This window comes from Hyla sarda, chromosome 2, assembly GCF_029499605.1.
Source record: "Hyla sarda isolate aHylSar1 chromosome 2, aHylSar1.hap1, whole genome shotgun sequence".
NCBI lineage: Eukaryota > Metazoa > Chordata > Amphibia > Anura > Hylidae > Hyla > Hyla sarda.
This window is the reverse complement of record NC_079190.1, coordinates 411,083,691-411,105,561: the sequence shown is the minus strand read 5'-3', so window position 1 is coordinate 411,105,561 and position 21,871 is coordinate 411,083,691. Positions and strand designations below refer to the sequence as shown.

At 43.0% G+C, this 21,871-nt stretch overlaps 1 long non-coding RNA gene across 1 annotated transcript; it reads left to right on the top strand.

The window, feature by feature from the left end:
• The first annotated feature begins 15,533 nt into the window (after positions 1-15,533).
• On the top strand, positions 15,534-21,105 carry LOC130358012 (uncharacterized). The gene is made up of 3 exons (XR_008889370.1): positions 15,534-15,651; positions 20,595-20,712; positions 21,011-21,105. It is a non-coding gene; the product is annotated as an uncharacterized LOC130358012 (long non-coding RNA).
• Positions 21,106-21,871: the final 766 nt, after the last annotated feature.

The window sequence follows — 21,871 nt, the reverse complement described above, 5'->3', positions numbered from 1 at the left end:
ATATCTTGTAATATAATTTACTCCCTTCCCCATAAAATCAAAACATCTGAAGCAAATCTAAGATGTTTAACATATTTCTGTAAAGTTGGAGACAATGGAGGTATTAGCATTGGCTTCCTAAGGCATGTCACTCAAGCCCCATCAGTAACAGAGCTGTCTGATCATAGAGTGATCATATATATCTCAAAGTGCGCTTTAACTCAAAAAACGCTACATGTCGGTCTCCAGGTTGGGTGTGGTTCTGCAGCTCAGTTCAATTGAAGTGAATGGAGCCAAGTTGTAATAACATACACAACCTGGGGACAGATATGGAGCTGTGTTTGAAATTAGCACTGTTTTTCTATTCCTGGATAACCCCTGTAAACACAATAGATGTAAACGTACGTCCCGATGCCCTGGTACTTCTCACACCAGAACATATGTTTATGTCCAGTACATAAAGGGAGTGCAGGAGTTGCCCTCTGTTCATGCATAAGGGACCCGCCATAAATGGCTGAAAATCATGCTGATGCCAACCATTAACCCTTCAGATGCTGTGATTAATACTGATCACGGCATCTAAAGCATTGCGAGGGTCTGTGTACGGCTCATCTGACCACCCATGGCACAACCACAGGGATCCAGTGAGCCAAGATGGTGGCTGGAGGGCTTCTTACCTACCTCCTGCTCATCTCTGGGGATCTGTTTCTCTGGTCTGCCTTTTAGCCAGTTATACTGATCAGTGCCATGCATATGCATAGCACTGGACTGTATTAGCAATCAAAAAATTGCTATAAATAGTTCCATATGGGACATTGAAAATGTAAAATGAATAGGAAAAATAACTTTCAAAAATATATTTTAAAAAAAGCCCATCCTCAAATAAATTTTTTTATCATACCTATTCCCCATTTTTTGAAACAAAGTGTAAAAAAAGTATAAATATTTATGAAATCGGCACTTGTGTAAATGTCCAAACAATCAAAATATAATATTAAAGGGGTATTCCAGGAAAAACTTTTTTTTATATATCAACTAGTTCCAGAAAGTTAAACAGATTTGTAAATTACTTCTATTAAAAAATCTTAATCCTTTCAGTACTTATGAGCTTCTGAAGTTAAGGTTGTTCTTTTCTGTCTAAGTAATCTCTGATGACACGTGTCTCGGGAAACGCCCAGTTTAGAAGCAAATTCCCATAGCAAACCTCTTATAAACTGGGCGGTTCCTGAGACACGTGTCATCAGAGATTACTTAGACAGAAAAGAACAACCTAAACTTCAGAAGCTCATAAGTACTGAAAGGATTAAGATTTTTTAATAGAAGTAAATTACAAATCTGTTTAACTTTCTGGAGCCAGTTGATATATAAAAAAAAGTTTTTTTTTTCCTGGATAACCCCTTTAACTATCCCATAGGGTGAACACAGCACAAAAAATTAGCCCTCATTCAGTCCCTTATATGGAAAAAAAAAAGTTATAGGTGGTCAAAATAGGACAATTTCAAATATACTTATTTTGTAAATAAAAAGTTTGAGTTTTTTTAAAATTAAGAAATACAATAACAATTTGTTTTGCTGTACATTTTCTGGCAAAACAAGTGATTACAAAGTACAATTGGTTACACAAATACAAGCCCTCATATGGGTCTGTGGATGAAAAACTAAATAAATTGTGGGTCTTAGAAAGCAATGCAAAGGAAAAATGCTAATGCAAAAATGAGGCTGGCTGTGTTCTTATGGCCAAAATGGTCTGTGTCTGGGGTTAGGGGCCTTTTAATAGGATGATTATTGTGTAAACTTTTTTTTATATCCATCAAAAGTTTCCCAACATTTTGCAGCATAATAATAAATATGTTCAGCAATTGTACTATCACAAGTATTTTATGATGGTATGAAAATTATCAAACAGACATCTTCTAATTGGTGGCGGAGGAGACAGGAAAGAAGGAGAAAAGACAAGCAATTTAAAAACAATCAAAATTGCAAAAAAAAAGAAAAAACATACAATTATTTTTACATATAAATTTATGTCTTTTGAATGTTAACAACTCGCTATATCGTCGATCAGTGCTCGTCTTTACAAATTTATCTTCTTGTATAAAAGGACCCTTAGGCTTTAAAAGATTTCTGAAGGCAATTGAAACTGCATTTCCAGCAAACAACCCTTTCCCACCAGGCTGTTGTCTGCTGGAATTCTTCCCATTTCTTCTTCAATTAGCCCGATTTGTATCTAATTTCCAGCAGGCTCTTCGTCTACATAAGAAAGCCATAACAGCTTTGTGTCTGTTAGCATAGGCTTTCTTATTTTTTATTTCTGGTTTTTACATTCTGCATGCACACAGCGATCCTGCTTGCTTTTTTAGACTTGATGTGTGATTGTCTCTGCCTACTTGATTTCCTTGTTCCCATCCTATGTTTACCCCCCTTTTCCCTAGAAGACATTATGTACATAAATGTATGGTAGTACCTACCTGTGAGGAGTTGAAGGGAACTATTGTATCAGTGACAAAATATATAAAAATAAAAAATAAAATAATTAACAATTATTAATTTCACAATTAAGATATCAAAAGAGATAAGGAATTTATGATGATGTCCATTGAGACATATATATAACTATAGTGAGATACATTCCCCCCTCCATTGCTATAATAGTGTAAGGTACCTGTATGAGACACTATATATAATATTGATTATATGCAATAGGATAAGAGGTGGTGCATGCGCTGCTACAATAGCCGGACCATACGGAGTGCTCTTAGACTGGTAAGTGGGCGCGCAGGGGTCATTGCGCACCCTGTTTAAGATGATAATCAGGTTAAGTGCCGTTGCAAGGTTATGGCGCAGGTACATCATTACTGATAATTATAAACAGTGATGGCTTGGTTCCGAATTGTTACCATTGATAGGGTGATTCACATGTCAGTCAAGTGGATGTTCTTGTGATTGGAATGATGTGGTTTCGTCCAATCACTGAAGTACACTTCCTGTGTCAGAAGGGGAAGTGAGCTCTCATCATACCCGCACGGTCCCGGCTGCTATCAGCAGACAGGACCCGTGGCTAGTGCCGCACATCGCAGTTCCAGCAGATGTCTGGCATTAACTCTCTAGACGCGGCAATCAAAGTTGATTGTCACGTCTAAAGTGAAAGTGAATGGGGGCTATAACATTGCAAAAAAAGTGAAAAAAAAGTTAATAATGATTTAACCCCTTCCCCAAGAAATCATTTGAATCACCCCCTTTTCCCATAAAAAAAAACAATAAAATGAAAATAAATGTATGTGGTATCGCCGCATGCGTAAATGCCCGAACTATAAAAATATATTGTTAATTAAACCGCATGGGTAATGGCGTACGCGCATCAAATTCCAAAGACCAAAATAGTGTATTTTTGGTCACTTTTTATACCATAAAAAAATTTATTAAAAGCAATCAAAAAGTCAGATCAAAGCAAAAATGGTACCAATGAGCCCTCATACCACCCCATAAATGGAAAAATAAAAAAGTTATAGGGGTCAGAAGAGGACAATTTTAAACGTATAAATTTTCCTGCATGTAGTTATGATTTTTTTCAGAAGTAATCAAAAAATCAAACCTATATAAGTAGGGTATCATTTTAATCGTATGGACCTACAGAATAAAGATAACGTGCCATTTTTACCGAAAAATGTACTGCGCAGAAACGGAAGCCCCAAAAATTTACAAAATGGCGTTTTTTCATTCCATTTTGTCGCACAATGATTTTTTTCTCCATTTCACTTTAGATTTTTGGGTAAAATTACTGATTTCAGTACAAAGTAGAATTGGTGGCACAAAAAAATAACCCATCATACGGATTTTTAGGTGCAAAATTGTAAGGGTTGGGATTTTTAAAAGGTAAGGAGGAAAAAACCAAAATGCAAAAACAGAAAAACGCTGTCCTTAAAGGGTTAATCATGCGCACAGGTGAGCACCTGGTGATGACTTAAATACCTGTATACAACATATCTTGGTACACATAGGGTTAATCAGTTTTTGTTATGCGCTTCCCATCCACAGTAGTTTGCAATATACCAATAAATAGTAGTAAAAGGAAATATGAATAAGTTCAAATATTATAGAAAAACTGTGTGCTGACAATGTGTAGGAGCACCAAATTTAATAAATGGTCACAGAGCATTGCATAAATTTTGTGCAGGTCACATTTTCTGAAATTTCTCTCTTCACATACACCAAAAAGCTAAGTGTGGACTGGTGTCGTTTTAGAGACTTTTCAGTGGCTTTGTGCCTTTTTTGCGCCTTTTTGTAAACCCTTCCATATCATAAAACCCTTCCATATCATGTGTATTGCCAAAATCAGGGGAATGCAATTCAAAATCAGCAGAAATGTGTAAACCAAAAGGCGCAAAAAAGGCACAAATAAACCCTGTTTGCGCTTTTTTGCGCCTTTTCTAGACAGAAAAAACTGTATAAAGACAATGATAAATGTCAGCCATTATGTTTATACTTCGCTAAGTGATGTGCCACTGAGGTCTCACCATGTTTACAGTCATCAATGTTGTCTTACAAAACTTTATCATACTTTTGTGTTCTGTAATACGGGTGTTGATCGCTCTACTAGTCTGTCCGACATAAGATTTGCCGCATGGGCACTTCATCATGTAGACAACATTGCAGCTCAAACATGTGTGAAACCCTCTGAGTTTGATTTTAGTCCCCTTCATTGGATGGTGGACCACTGTCACCTCGTTAAATGGCATTACAGTTGACACAACCCAAGCATGGAAAAGTTAAAATTTTTTTGGAGGCCAGAAATGTCTGTGTCGTTTTTTTTTTTTTTTTTTTAAGAGAATATCATTTCAGATCAATTTATTCCCTATTGATGGTCCCTTTCTGTAAACGAACATAGGATTCTCTTTAAACAAACCTTAATACTTGGGATCCGCCCCGAGCAATCTCCAATATTTGTTCACAGCACGTTTTATTGATCTCGAATGCCTATTGTAGGTAGATATGTTCATGTCGTGGTTTTCATTGTGTTATTTTTCTTTTTTCCTTCTTTATTCATCAAGGTCTCCCTAGTTTTGTTAGCCACTTGTTCTACTGCTTTTTCTGGTTCGTTTTTAGTATACTCTCTCTCTGAGAATTTTTTGACTAGTTGATCTCTACCCTTTTGAAAAGCTACCACCGTGCTGCAGATTGTTTTAGCTCTAATTAATTGGCTTTTTGGTAGCCCTTTAAATGTGGTGGGAACATGAAAGCTACTTTTATGAAGCATATTATTTCGGTACGTTGGTTTTGAATACAGATTAGTCTCGAAAGCATTAGGTGTTTTCTTAATTTCTACATCTAGATACTGTATTGTAGCCTCATGATAATTTAATGTAAACTTAATAGTTTCATGTAGGCATTAAAGGGGTACTCCGGTGAAAACCTTTTTTCTTTTAAATCAACTGGTGGCAGAAAATTAAACATATTTGTAAATTACTTCTATTAAAAAATCTTAATCCTTCCTGTACTTATTAGCTGCTGAATACTACAGAGGAAATTCCTTTATTTTTGGAATGCTCTCTCTGATGACATCATGAGCACAGTTCTCTCTGCTGACGTTATTATAATAATTACTCTTTATTTATTGTTGTCCTTAGTGGGATCTGAACCCAAGTCCCCAGCACTGCAAGGCAGCAGTGCTAACCACTGAGCCACCATGCTGCCCTTAGAATACATCTGCTTTGCATGGCTGCTAAAATGGACAGAGATGTCAGCAGAGATCACTGTGCTCGTGATGTCATCAGTGTTCCAAAAAGAAAGGAATTTCCTCTGTAGCATTCAGCAGCTAATAAGTACTGGAAGGATTAAGATTTTTTAATAGAAGTAATTTAAAAATATGTTTAACTTTCTGCCACCAGTTGATTTAAAAGAAAAAAAGGTTTTCACCGGAGTACCCCTTTAAGGCCCTTTATTTTCAAATGTAGGCCCTTATTTAATAGATTTTCTCTGCATCAGTCAGAGTGAACTACCGTATATACTCGAGTATAAGCCGACCCGAGTATAAGCCGAGACCCCTAATTTCAACCCAAAATCCCAGGAAAAGTTATTGACTCGAGTATAAGCCTAGGGTGGGAAATACCTCATCCCCCCCTGTCATCATCCAGACCCGTCATTAACATCCTCATCATCCCCTTGTCATCATCCCACACATCCCCCCTTCATCATCCCCTTGTCATCATCCCACACATCCCCTTATCCCACACATCCCCCCTTCATCATCCCCTTGTCATCATCCCACACATCCCCCCTTCATCATCCCCTTGTCATCATCCCACACATCCCCTTATCATCCCACACATCCCCCCTTCATCATCCCCTTGTAATCATCCCACACCCCCCCCTTCATCATCCCCACCCCCCTTCATCATCCCCACACCCCCCCCCCCCCCCCTTCATCATCCTCTTCTCATCATTCGCCCTCAGTGGTCTTCAACCTGCGGACCTCCAGAGGTTTCAAAACTACAACTCCCAGCAAGCCCGGGCAGCCATCGGCTGTCCGGGCTTGCTGGGAGTTGTAGTTTTGAAACCTCCGGAGGTCCGCAGGTTGAAGACCACTGCGGCCTTCAACCTGCGGACCTCCAGAGGTTTCAAAACTACAACTCCCAGCAAGCCCGGGCAGCCATCGGCTGTCCGGGCTTGCTGGGAGTTGTAGTTTTGAAACCTCCGGAGGTCCGCAGGTTGAAGACCACTGCGGCCTTCAACATGCGGACCTCCAGAGGTTTCAAAACTACAACTCCCAGCAAGCCCGGGCAGCCATCGGCTGTCCGGGCTTGCTGGGAGTTGTAGTTTTGAAACCTCCGGAGGTCCGCAGGTTGAAGACCACTGCGGCCTTCAACATCATCCAGCCCCCTCTCACCCCCTTTAGTTCTGAGTACTCACCTCCGCTCGGCGCTGGTCCGGTCCTGCAGGGCTGTCCGGTAAGGAGGTGGTCCGGTGAGGAGGTGGTCCGGGCTGCTATCTTCACCGGGGGCGCCTCTTCTCCGCGCTTCCGGCCCGGAATAGAGCCGTTGCCTTAACAACGACGTATCTGCGTCGTTGTCAAGGCAACGTGACTATTCTGAGGCCGGGCCCGAAGCGCTTAGAAGAGGCCTCCCCGGTGAAGATAGCAGCCCGGACCACCTCCTCACCGGACCACCTCCTTACCGGACAGCCCTGCAGGACCGGACCAGCGCCGAGCGGAGGTGAGTACTCAGAACTAAAGGGGGTGAGAGGGGGCTGGATGATGTTGAAGGCCGCAGTGGTCTTCAACCTGCGGACCTCCGGAGGTTTCAAAACTACAACTCCCAGCAAGCCCGGACAGCCGATGGCTGCCCGGGCTTGCTGGGAGTTGTAGTTTTGAAACCTCTGGAGGTCCGCAGGTTGAAGACCACTGCGGGTGGGGGAGTTCACTCGAGTATAAGCCGAGGGGGGTGTTTTCAGCACGAAAAATCGTGCTGAAAAACTCGGCCTATACTCGAGTATATACGGTATGTGTCAATATTTGAAAATAAAGACTGATATTTATCAAAACCTGTGCAGAGGAAAAGTTGACCAGTTGCCCATAGCAACCAATCAGATCGCTTCTTTCATTTTGCAGAGGCCTTTTCAAAAATGAAAGCAGAGATCTGATTGGTTGCTATGGGCAACTGGTCAACTTTTCCTCTGCACAGGTTTTGATAAATCTCCCCCAAAGTGTTTGATGCAAAGGTGGAATTCTACAAGTTTTGCTGTAATATTGAAGATGTATCTATGAAGATGTATAAATATGCTTCATAAAAGTAGCTTTCATGTTCCCACCACATTTAAAGGGCTACCGAAAAGCCAATTAATTAGAGCTAAAAGAATCTGCAGCACGGAGGTAGCTTTTCAAAAGAGTAAAGATCAACTAGTCAAAAAATTCTCAGAGAGAGAGTATGCTAAAAAGAAATTAGAAAAAGCAGTAGAACAAGTGGCTAACAAAAATAGGGAGATCTTGATGAAAAAAGAAGGAAAAATAAAAAACGCAATGAAAACCACTTCTACCTACAATAGGCATTCGAGATTAAAGGGGTACTCCATTGAAAAACATATATATATATTTTTAAATCACCTGGTGCCAGAAAGGTAAACAGATTTGTAAATTACTTCTATAAAAAAAAATAATAATCTTTACCCTTCCAGAACTTCCAGAGGAAATTATTTTCTTTTTGAATTTCTTTTTATTTTATCTTGTCCACAGTACTCTCTGCTGACACCTGATGTCCATATCAGGAACTGTCCAGAGCAGGAGAAAATCCTCAGAGCAAACCTATGCTACTCTGGACAGTTCCTGACACGGACAGAGGTTTCAACAGAGGGCACTGTGGACAAGACAAAAAAGAAATTCAAAAAAACAAAGAATTTCCTCTGTAGCATACAGCAATTACTTTTCCTCAGCACAGGTTTTGATAAATCTCCCCCATAGTCTTATTATACATAAAAGTAAGCATAAGGCTCCGTTCACACAAACAAGTTTAAATTAATTGTGATTTATGTGAAATCCACATCCACATAAAAAGTGTCTCACATTGTTTTAATTTTTCCAACAGGGCTTGGTAAATTTGCAGCATGAAAAAAGAAAAAGGAGTGACCACATAGATAATGCTAAATCAGTGGCCAAAAAACTGCAAAATTTATGGTATACTACGTAAAAATATTTATCCGGTATGCTTCAAGTGTACATCTAATGATAGCTTGTGTTGAGGGAACCTTAAAGGGGTATTCCAGGCAAAAACTTTTTTTTATATATCAACTGGCTCCAGAAAGTTAAACAGATTTGTAAATTACTTCTATTAAAAAATCTCAATCCTTCCAATAGTTATTAGCTTCTGAAGTTTTCTGTCTAACTGCACAATGATGATGTCATGTCCCGGGAGCTGTGCATGATGGGAGAATATCCTTTGCATGATGGGAAAATATCCCCATAGGAGCTGGACAGCTCCCGGGACGTGAGTAATCAGAAAGCAGTTAGACAGAAAACAGCAACTCAACTTCAGAAGCTAATAACTATTGGAAGGATTAAGATTTTTTAATAGAAGTAATTTACAAATCTGTTTAACTTTCCGGAGCCAGTTGATATATATATAAAAATGTTTTTGCCTGGAATACCCCTTTAAAAACTTAACGACCACGGAAGTTAAATGTGCGTCCTGGTGCGGCGGTACTTAGCGCACCAGGACATACATTTACGTCCTGTGTATGACCGCGAGCATCGGAGCAGTGCTCGCGTCATACACAGCAGATTCCAGCTGCTAGCAGCAGACGTCTCCTCGCGTCTCCTGCTCTGGTCTGAGATCGAGCAGACCAGAGCAGAAGATCACCGATAATACTGATCAATGCTATATCCTATGATTGATATAGATCAGTGATGGCGAACCTATAGCCCACGTGCCACAGGTGGCACGCTGAGCCCCCTCTGTGGGCACGCGGTCATAATTTGCCATGGATGCCTTACACAGTGGGTTGCACAATGAACGGGCCGACCGGGCCGCACTGGAGCAGACAATTAAACAAGCGAGCAGAGCCGGGCTCCGGCGATAAGTTAGCTCCCTGCAGTGCGGTCCAGACCTTCACTGTGCGGCCGACTGTGACTGCCTCCTCCCAGCAGTGTGCAGCGCTGGGAGGTGAATTAACCCTACCACGGCTGGGCGCCGTTAATAATCGCCGCAGCCATGCAGCGGGCGTATAAAGAGAGCTCAAGAGCATAGCTCTCTTCATGCTGGCTAATGCCGGACATCACCAATCCGAGTGATGTCCGGTATGAACACTTTAGATGCGGCGATCAAAGCTGATCGCGGTGTCTAAAATGCCGAAGTGACTTCCGGTACCTCAGTGGAGCTGATCGGGAAACCGGTGGCATAATGCTGCCGGGTCACGATCAGCTGAGAGGACAGGCGGAGGTTACCTACCTGCCTTCATCCTGTTCCATCGGCGCTCCAATAATGCTGATAGCCTTTGCAGGCTGTAGTAAGGGAGCACCGATAACACTGATCAGTGATGTGCCTATGGCACAACAGTGATCACTGTCCGCAATAAATAGATTGCAGTGCAGGTAGTAGAACAGTCCCTATGGCAGTTTTTTTTCCTAACAGGGCACCTCCAGCTGTTGCAAAACTACAACTATCTCCACCTGATAATGAGAGTTTCCTTAAGGAACTCGACGATTTACTTACTACATGGGAAAAACAAATTCAGTCCCAAAAAGTCAAGAAATTTCAACGTGATCTCTCTGATTACCATAACCAACGGGTCTACAAGTGGAAATTCCAGACTAGGAATAGAACCAATTCTATCTCCTCTAATGCCTCACACGGTGCTATGTCAGACACGTCTTCGGTGGCTTCATCTTCCTCCCGTGGCCAATCAGGCAAACGGAAGAAGGACCAGGCAGCTGGACCAGTGTTAAGACATAGACAGGATAGGAACCAACACCATGATCATCAACGCCATACGATGAAGGTAATTAACCTGTCGGATAAGGTCTTAACTACAGCACAGAATAATGTATTGAGTTATGGTTTATCTTTCTCGCCCACATCTAGTATAGATAAATTTGAGGTCCACAAGGATCTACAATTATTTGCCCGGAAACTGATATTTAAGAAACTTTACCATAATTCCACAACTGCCGCCTTCTGCTCCTCACGTGATGAACTCATAGCTCTACAAGCACTTGAGGAACTGTCCGAGGAATACACCCAGGATATAGAAGGATGGTTTCCTTCCACACTCCATCCAAAGTCACGATTAATTGAAATCCATACTTACCAAAGCAATGACTACTGATATTATCTCCAAGAAACAGTTCGATTCACTGTGGATCGAATACCCTTCAATTGCCACTCTCTATCTTCTGCCAAAAGTCCACAAAGATGCCCGGACCCCACCAGATACCTCGGACGCCTTGAGGCGTATGGAAAATATCCATCTCGATGATGATATGCTAATTGTGACATGTGATGTCGAATCTTTATATACGTCAATACATCATGATGATGGAATCAGAGCCACACAATTTTTCCTGGGAATGTCGGATGTGGATAGACTATTGGGCCATTGACCTTTCCGAAAGATTTCGGGAGAGAGGATATAAAGAACAATGGATCAGAAGAGCCTATCTAAGAGCTAAGCACGCGAAAAGGGAAGATCTTATGCAGCCCAGGACGAGAAAATCCATCACTGATAATCAGGATCCGGGAGCACATCCTTGGGATGATGGCCGCAAAGGATGAAATAGACCCATATAAACTCACCACCATTCCACGTCATTTCAAGCAATTTCACGCATGTGACCCAAGTGGACTTATGGTCATGATGATGTACTCGTCCTTCTAGTCATATACCCACAGGCCGATACCACCAAGCACTAATTTTTGTATACTCACCTTTGCTTAGTTTTTAGCTACGCTTGATTAATATTGGGGTCTAATCTATTTACTAATGAATTTATTTATGAATTTATTTATTTTTTATTTACTATAGGGGATATTGTTCATATAAATTATTATCATTATTACCAATATTTATTATCAATTATTTTCATTACATATTTCTATCACAATTTTTTATTCAGTCTTGCACATTTTCATTTGGCATTTATCATGTTATCACTCTTTATTTCCATTTTTTGGTCATCTTCACCTATTCACACACATGTATTTACACCATTTTTGGCACTTTATGGCACTCTGTATCTTAATTGTCTGATACGATTGCCCTTACATTCGCATCTTTCACACCTATATTACTATTTAGTAGTATGCTATCATGGTTGTTACACGGGGTTTTCTACCCCATTTACCTGGATCACATTTGTCATTTCGTCTGCTTCACTTGTCACTTTTTGTATGCTTATTCACACCTCAATAAACCTGTACATGTGCGTTTTATCACACTTTTTATGTAGCCCATTATATTTATATTTTTATAAATTCACCTTTTTCCTTAATTTATTCATATTATGTTTTTATATATATTTTTTTATACTCACTCTCCCCCTTTTCTATATAATTATTTGTGCTTTGTTTATTCATCTATTTATTTATTTTTATTTTTATGTCCATTATAGGTGTTTATTTATGTTTCGGTGGTAGGTATTTTCACAGTATTTTCATTTATTTTCCTATTTTTTACACACTTTCTCACGTCGGTGGTTTCTCTTCATCTCCCCTATTTCTTATTTACTGGTCTTTCTTTATTTATAGGTTAATCCTTCTAACCTTCCCCTCTATATCATCATGTATGCTGCTATTCTGTATGGGTTGTCTGGTCTTCCGAGCGTCTCTTCCCAGTATCGCCACTCATGGCCTCATTGTCTCCGCTCACTGTTCCGGCGCCATCTTTGTGGAGCCCACTCCTATCGCGCGTGCGCCGTTATTCGACGCGTGCGCGATGGCATGGGCTCCCCTACGTTCCCCTCTGGGCGCATGCGCGCGACTAATCGCTCGGCCATTTTTGTGAAGCCATGCCCACACTAACGGGCGCCATATTTGTGTGGCCTGCCTACTATGGATCATGTTTTGTGCGTCACCACGGGATGCCGGAAACATAAGCGCCGTCATTCTTTAGCGCCGGATTTCCGGCTCATGAGGAGAGACGCTCCCTCTTTCCGTCCTACAGGTAATTGGGCGGTTTGTACTTATCCTATCTGGTCTGACCTTATGGATCGGCTGGATCATCATTGGCCCTGACGAGTGTCCATCACCATGATCTGCGGATACTGATTGGGCATGCTAGCCCTTATATACCTACCTCTTTTGGGAATCAGGACACGCCCCCTGACGAAGCCCATACGCGAAACGTGCGTTGGGGTGTTGGTGCTTGGTGCTCCTGGCCTTTGGGTATATGACAGGTAGTCTTTTTTAGGTATTTCCTATTTATGTCTGTTGTATTGCATTGCTGCTTCCTATATTACCTCAATGTATGTTAGATATTATATCTATTGTTACGATATTATAAACATGCAGCTATGCCAGTCTTATATTATGTATACTCTTGACTGAATACCTACATTACCCATACCAGGTCCACTGGCACCTGTTGTCTCCTGCGTAAGGTCATCCTCTGCCTTTTTCTAATTTTTTAAAACTGTTTTTTTATTGTCTAATAAAGATTGTTATACTTTTTGAAATAATATTAGTATTGTGGGTCTCTTTGTTTTTGGCTATATATTGGTACCCCTGGGACCTACATACGGCACGTATTGTTTTGCCGTTTTTGTTGTTTGGCTAAATTGAATTTTCCTGTGTTTACAGAGTATACTTTTTGTCCTAATATGGATTTTACGGCACGTGAAACGTCCTGGCGTTCCCAGGCTGAAAATCTATTCGGTGGTTCGATGACCTTGGCAGGTGGCACAGATCTAGAGTCAACACGGACTTTGAAAACGACATTGCGGAATTTATTACATAGGCGAACGAAAATATGGTGGAATCGGATGTCTTTGGAGCAATATAGGTCAAAGGGGATGATACCCCGTGGATTGCGTATTCAAACATTCCCATCATACGGAAGGGAGGATGAAATCTTCACTAAAGCATGGGAGGAAAACTGCCATAATTGTGCAGGTATTTTTTTACAACTCATTATTGATCTTAATTCTAGAACTTTGGTCAGTATTTCTAGTGAAATTGAAAATAATTTGAAACAACTCCATGACACCCTATCTCCACCTGATAATGAGAGTTTCCTTAAGGAACTCGACGATTTACTTACTACATGGGAAAAACAAATTCAGTCCCAAAAAGTCAAGAAATTTCAACGTGATCTCTCTGATTACCATAACCAACGGGTCTACAAGTGGAAATTCCAGACTAGGAATAGAACCAATTCGATCTCCTCTAATGCCTCACACGGTGCTATGTCAGACACGTCTTCGGTGGCTTCATCTTCCTCCCGTGGCCAATCAGGCAAACGGAAGAAGGACCAGGCAGCTGGACCAGTGTTAAGACATAGACAGGATAGGAACCAACACCATGATCATCAACGCCATACGATGAAGGTAATTAACCTGTCGGATAAGGTCTTAACTACAGCACATAATAATGTATTGAGTTATGGTTTATCTTTCTCGCCCACATCTAGTATAGATAAATTTGAGGTCCACAAGGATCTACAATTATTTGCCCGGAAACTGATATTTAAGAAACTTTACCATAATTCCACAACTGCCGCCTTCTGCTCCTCACGTGATGAACTCATAGCTCTACAAGCACTTGAGGAACTGTCCGAGGAATACACCCAGGATATAGAAGGATGGTTTCCTTCCACACTCCATCCAAAGTCACGTAAGTTCCCTCCAATCTCAATTTATTCTAATATCGAAACTTTTGTACAGCTTGTCACAAATGAGATTGAGAACTTACAAAGAGCCCCCAATTTTGATAATTGCTCCAGGACGGAAAGAGAGGCTATTAGTGAATTGCAAGGGATGAAGGATGTAACAATAAAGCCCTCTGATAAAGGAGGAAATATCGTTATTTGGCCGACTAAACTTTATGAGAAAGAAGCTTTTAAACAGTTGAAGGATATTTCTTGTTATAAAAGGCTAACGTTTAATCCTTTATCTAAATTTCAGGATGAATTGAAATCCATACTTACCAAAGCAATGACTACTGATATTATCTCCAAGAAACAGTTCGATTCACTGTGGATCGAATACCCTTCAATTGCCACTCTCTATCTTCTGCCAAAAGTCCACAAAGATGCCCGGACCCCACCAGGTAGGCCCATCATATCGGGGTGTGGCAATTTTTGCGATAAGGCATGTAAGTTGATTGACCATGTCCTTAGGAAACTAGTTGACACTCTTCCATCTTTTTTGAAAGATACCTCGGACGCCTTGAGGCGTATGGAAAATATCCATCTCGATGATGATATGCTAATTGTGACATGTGATGTCGAATCTTTATATACGTCAATACATCATGATGATGGAATCAGAGCCACACAACTTTTCCTGGGAATGTCGGATGTGGATAGACTATTGGGTGAGTTTATCACTGAGCTATTGCAATTCACTCTTACACACAATTTTTCATCTTTAAAGAGGTCTATTACTTACAAATCCGTGGCACCGCTATGGGCTCGGCATGTGCGCCCGCCTATGCGAATTTATTCCTTGGTGCCTGGGAACGTGCGATCTTTTTGACTGATCCACTACCCTTTATTGACAAGGTACAGACCTGGGCAAGATATATCGATGATATTATCTTTATATGGAAAGGGAGTGATGTGGAACTTAAACAATTCATTGATCAGCTAAATCATAATGACCTGAATATAAAGCTGACTTATAAATCAGGCCGTGAGAAAATGGATTTTCTGGATGTGTCTTTTGGGGTCGATGAACATGGCTATATCCAATCGGATTTATTTAGAAAGCCTACTTCTACTAATTCACTACTCCATGCTCAATCGTTCCATCCACCAAGTCTACTCAAGTGCATTCCCATGGGTCAGTTTTTACGTTTGCGTCGTATATGCTCAACACCCTCACAATTTGAATTACAGGCCATTGACCTTTCCGAAAGATTTCGGGAGAGAGGATATAAAGAACAATGGATCAGAAGAGCCTATCTAAGAGCTAAGCACGCGAAAAGGGAAGATCTTATGCAGCCCAGGACGAGAAAATCCATCACTGATAATCAGGTGAGGCTCATTTCGGCATACCATGCACAGGTCCCACAGCTTCGTGACATATTGAACAAATTTTGGGATATATTGCTTTTAGATCCCATTTTGAAACTCTATTTACCTCCCCAACCATCCATCACTGTTACGCCGAGCGCTCCGGGTCCCCGCTCCTCCCCGGAGCGCTCGCTTCACTCCCTCCGCTGCAGCGCTCCGGTCACGTCCTCTGACCCGGGGCGCTGCGATCCTGCTGCCAGCCGGGATGCGATTCGCGATGCGGGTAGCGCCCGCTCGCGATGCGCACCCCGGCTCCCCTACCTGACTCGCTCCCCGTCTGTTCTGTCCCGGCGCGCGCGGCCCCGCTCCCTAGGGCGCGCGCGCGCCGGGTCTCTGCGATTTAAAGGGCCACTGCGCCGCTGATTGGCGCAGTGGTTCCAATTAGGGTTTTCACCTGTGCACTTCCCTATATTACCTCACTTCCCTTGCACTCCCTTGCCGGATCTTGTTGCCTTAGTGCCAGTGAAAGCGTTCCTTGTGTGTTCCTTGCCTGTGTTTCCAGACCTTCTGCCGTTGCCCCTGACTACGATCCTTGCTGCCTGCCCCGACCTTCTGCTACGTCCGACCTTGCTTCTGCCTACTCCCTTGTACCGCGCCTATCTTCAGCAGCCAGAGAGGTGAGCCGTTGCTAGTGGATACGACCTGGTCACTACCGCCGCAGCAAGACCATCCCGCTTTGCGGCGGGCTCTGGTGAAAACCAGTAGTGGCTTAGAACCGGTCCACTAGCACGGTCCACGCCAATCCCTCTCTGGCACAGAGGGTCCACTACCTGCCAGCCGGCATCGTGACAGTAGATCCGGCCAACAGGTTCAACATCCCAGTGACCAGTCTCGCCAGACCCCTCTACATCAATTGTGTAAATAATGAAAGATTGGACTGTACCATACGTTTCCGCACGGAGCCCCTTCTTATGAGCATCGGATCTCATCATGAGAGGATTGAACTTTTGGTCCTCCCCAATTGCACCTCGGAGATTCTCCTTGGACTTCCCTGGCTTCAACTTCATTCCCCAACCCTGGATTGGTCCACTGGGGAGATCAAGAGTTGGGGGTCCTCTTGTTCCAAGAACTGTCTAAAACCGGTTCCCAGTAACCCTTGCCGTAACTCTGTGGTTCCTCCAGTAACCGGTCTCCCTAAGGCCTATATGGACTTCGCGGATGTTTTCTGCAAAAAACAAGCTGAGACTCTACCTCCTCACAGGCCTTATGATTGCCCTATCGACCTCCTCCCGGGTACTACTCCACCCCGGGGCAGAATTTATCCTCTCTCTGCCCCAGAGACTCTTGCCATGTCCGAATACGTCCAGGAGAATCTAAAAAAGGGCTTTATCCGTAAATCCTCCTCTCCTGCCGGAGCCGGATTTTTCTTTGTGTCCAAAAAAGATGGCTCCCTACGTCCTTGCATTGACTACCGCGGTCTTAATAAAATCACGGTTAAGAACCGCTACCCCTTACCCCTCATCTCTGAACTCTTTGATCGCCTCCAAGGTGCCCACATCTTCACTAAATTGGACTTAAGAGGCGCCTATAACCTCATCCGCATCAGAGAGGGGGACGAGTGGAAAACGGCATTTAACACCAGAGATGGACACTTTGAGTATCTGGTCATGCCCTTTGGACTGTGCAATGCCCCTGCCGTCTTCCAAGACTTTGTCAATGAAATTTTTCGTGATCTGTTATACTCCTGTGTTGTGGTATATCTGGACGATATCCTAATTTTTTCTGCCAATCTAGAAGAACACCGCCAGCATGTCCGTATGGTTCTTCAGAGACTTCGTGACAACCAACTCTATGCCAAAATTGAGAAATGTCTGTTTGAATGCCAATCTCTTCCTTTTCTAGGATATTTGGTCTCTGGCCAGGGACTACAGATGGATCCAGACAAACTCTCTGCCGTCTTAAATTGGCCATGCCCCTCCGGACTCCGTGCTATCCAACGCTTTTTGGGGTTCGCCAATTATTACAGGCAATTTATTCCACATTTTTCTACCATTGTGGCTCCTATCGTGGCTTTAACCAAGAAAAATGCTGATCCCAAGTCCTGGCCTCCTCAAGCAGAAGACTCCTTTAAACGACTCAAGTCTGCCTTTTCTTCGGCTCCCGTGCTCTCCAGACCTGACCCTTCCAAACCCTTCCTATTGGAGGTTGATGCCTCCTCAGTAGGAGCTGGAGCTGTTCTTCTACAAAAAAATCCTTCCGGGCATGCGGTCACTTGTGGTTTTTTCTCTAGGACCTTCTCTCCAGCGGAGAGGAACTACTCCATCGGGGATCGAGAGCTTCTAGCCATTAAATTAGCACTTGAGGAATGGAGGCATCTGCTGGAGGGATCAAGATTTCCTGTTATTATCTACACCGACCACAAGAACCTCTCCTACCTCCAGTCGGCCCAACGGCTAAATCCTCGCCAGGCCCGGTGGTCTCTGTTCTTTGCCCGATTTAATTTTGAGATTCACTTTCGTCCTGCCGATAAGAACATTAGGGCCGATGCTCTCTCTCGTTCCTCGGATGCCTCAGAAGTTGATCTCCCTCCGCAACACATCATTCCACCTGACTGCCTGATCTCCACTTCTCCTGCCTCCATCAGGCAGACTCCTCCAGGAAAGACCTTTGTTTCTCCACGCCAACGCCTCGGAATCCTCAAATGGGGTCACTCCTCCCATCTCGCAGGTCATGCGGGCATCAAGAAATCTGTGCAACTCATCTCCCGCTTCTATTGGTGGCCGACTCTGGAGACGGATGTTGGGGACTTTGTGCGAGCCTGCACTATCTGTGCCCGGGATAAGACTCCTCGCCAGAAGCCCGCTGGTTTTCTTCATCCTCTGCCTGTCCCCGAACAGCCTTGGTCTCTGATTGGTATGGATTTTATTACTGATTTACCCCCTTCCCGTGGCAACACCGTTATTTGGGTGGTCGTTGATCGATTCTCCAAAATGGCACATTTCATCCCTCTTCCTGGTCTTCCTTCTGCGCCTCAGTTGGCTAAACAATTTTTTGTACACATTTTTCGTCTTCACGGGTTGCCTACGCAGATTGTCTCGGATAGAGGGGTCCAATTCGTGTCTAAATTCTGGAGGGCTCTCTGTAAACAACTCAAGATTAAATTAAATTTTTCCTCTGCATATCATCCCCAGTCCAATGGACAAGTAGAAAGAATTAACCAGATCCTGGGTGATTATTTGCGACATTTTGTTTCCTCCCGCCAGGATGACTGGGCAGATCTCCTTCCATGGGCCGAATTTTCGTATAACTTCAGGGTCTCTGAATCTTCCTCCAAATCCCCATTTTTCGTGGTGTACGGCCGTCACCCTCTTCCCCCCCTCCCTACCCCCTTGCCCTCTGGTCTGCCCGCTGTGGATGAAATTTCTCGTGACCTTTCCATTATATGGAGAGAGACCCAAAATTCTCTCTTACAGGCTTCTTCACGCATGAAGAGGTTCGCGGATAAGAAAAGAAGAGCTCCCCCCGTTTTTTCCCCTGGAGACAAGGTATGGCTCTCCGCTAAATATGTCCGCTTCCGTGTCCCTAGCTACAAGTTGGGACCACGCTATCTTGGTCCTTTCAAAATTTTGTGTCAAATTAATCCTGTCTCTTATAAACTTCTTCTTCCTCCTTCTCTTCGTATCCCTAATGCCTTTCACGTCTCTCTTCTCAAACCACTCATCCTCAACCGTTTTTCTCCCAAATCTGTTCCTCCCACTCCTGTTTCCGGCTCCTCGGACGTCTTCTCGGTCAAGGAAATTTTGGCTGCCAAAAAGGTCAGAGGGAAAAATTTTTTTTTAGTAGACTGGGAGGGTTGTGGTCCTGAAGAGAGATCCTGGGAACCTGAGGACAACATCCTTGACAAAAGTCTGCTCCTCAGGTTCTCAGGCTCCAAGAAGAGGGGGAGACCCAAGGGGGGGGGTACTGTTACGCCGAGCGCTCCGGGTCCCCGCTCCTCCCCGGAGCGCTCGCTTCACTCCCTCCGCTGCAGCGCTCCGGTCACGTCCTCTGACCCGGGGCGCTGCGATCCTGCTGCCAGCCGGGATGCGATTCGCGATGCGGGTAGCGCCCGCTCGCGATGCGCACCCCGGCTCCCCTACCTGACTCGCTCCCCGTCTGTTCTGTCCCGGCGCGCGCGGCCCCGCTCCCTAGGGCGCGCGCGCGCCGGGTCTCTGCGATTTAAAGGGCCACTGCGCCGCTGATTGGCGCAGTGGTTCCAATTAGGGTTTTCACCTGTGCACTTCCCTATATTACCTCACTTCCCTTGCACTCCCTTGCCGGATCTTGTTGCCTTAGTGCCAGTGAAAGCGTTCCTTGTGTGTCCAAAGCCTGTGTACCAGAACTTCTGCTATTCACCCTGACTACGAACCTTGCTGCCTGCCCCGACCTTCTGCTACGTCCGACCTTGCTTCTGCCTACTCCCTTGTACCGCGCCTATCTTCAGCAGCCAGAGAGGTGAGCCGTTGCTAGTGGATACGACCTGGTCACTACCGCCGCAGCAAGACCATCCCGCTTTGCGGCGGGCTCTGGTGAAAACCAGTAGTGGCTTAGAACCGGTCCACTAGCACGGTCCACGCCAATCCCTCTCTGGCACAGAGGGTCCACTACCTGCCAGCCGGCATCGTGACAATCACATTTAGGAGATCTCCTAATCTTCGCGACATGTTGGTGAGGAGCTATCATAGAGTTCCCAAGAAACCATGTCCCTTCGGCTCAAAACTCCCCAAATGGGGATGTGCCCCATGTGGTAAATGTGTCACATGCCCTAATATCTGTACGGATCATGAATTCTCTGATTCAAACGGGACACGTCGATTTTTCATCACTCATAAGATTAACTGTCAAACCACAGGTGTCATTTACCATGCCACGTGCCCATGTGGCTTGATTTATGTCGGTATGACCTCTCGCGAATTTCGTCGTAGGATCCGGGAGCACATCCTTGGGATCATGGCCGCAAAGGATGAAATAGACCCACATAAACTCACCACCATTCCACGTCATTTCAAGCAATTTCACGCATGTGACCCAAGTGGACTTATGGTAAGAGGAATTTATATGGTATACGTGGGCTCCAGGGGAGGCAATTGGAAATTACGTTTGGCACAGTTAGAAACCCGTTGGATCTATCGCTTGAAAACATTGTCACCTTTGGGACTCAATGATCATGTTAGTTTTGTACCATTTATTTAATTGTAGTTCTCCTTAAACCAATTGTATTATTATATGTATTATACTCTAGATCGCGATCCTATTCCTCTTTTGAGGTATTGTGTTATGTTTTTATTTGGTTTTAATTGGTTTTACATTCTCTGTTCTTCTTTTTTCTTTTTTCCGCTAGGTCATGATGATGTACTCGTCCTTCTAGTCATATACCCACAGGCCGATACCACCAAGCACTAATTTTTGTATACTCACCTTTGCTTAGTTTTTAGCTACGCTTGATTAATATTGGGGTCTAATCTATTTACTAATGAATTTATTTATGAATTTATTTATTTTTTATTTACTATAGGGGATATTGTTCATATAAATTATTATCATTATTACCAATATTTATTATCAATTATTTTCATTACATATTTCTATCACAATTTTTTATTCAGTCTTGCACATTTTCATTTGGCATTTATCATGTTGTCACTCTTTATTTCCATTTTTGGTCATCTTCACCTATTCACACACATGTATTTACACCATTTTTGGCACTTTATGGCACTCTGTATCTTAATTGTCTGATACGATTGCCCTTACATTCGCATCTTTCACACCTATATTACTATTTAGTAGTATGCTATCATGGTTGTTACACGGGGTTTTCTACCCCATTTACTTGGATCACATTTGTCATTTCGTCTGCTTCACTTGTCACTTTTTGTATGCTTATTCACACCTCAATAAACCTGTACATGTGCGTTTTATCACACTTTTTATGTAGCCCATTATATTTATATTTTTATAAATTCACCTTTTTCCTTAATTTATTCATATTATGTTTTTATTTATATTTTTTATACTCACTCTCCCCCTTTTCTATATAATTATTTGTGCTTTGTTTATTCATCTATTTATTTACTTTTATTTTTATGTCCATTATAGGTGTTTATTTATGTTTCGGTGGTAGGTATTTTCACAGTATTTTCATTTATTTTCCTATTTTTTACACACTTTCTCACGTCGGTGGTTTCTCTTCATCTCCCCT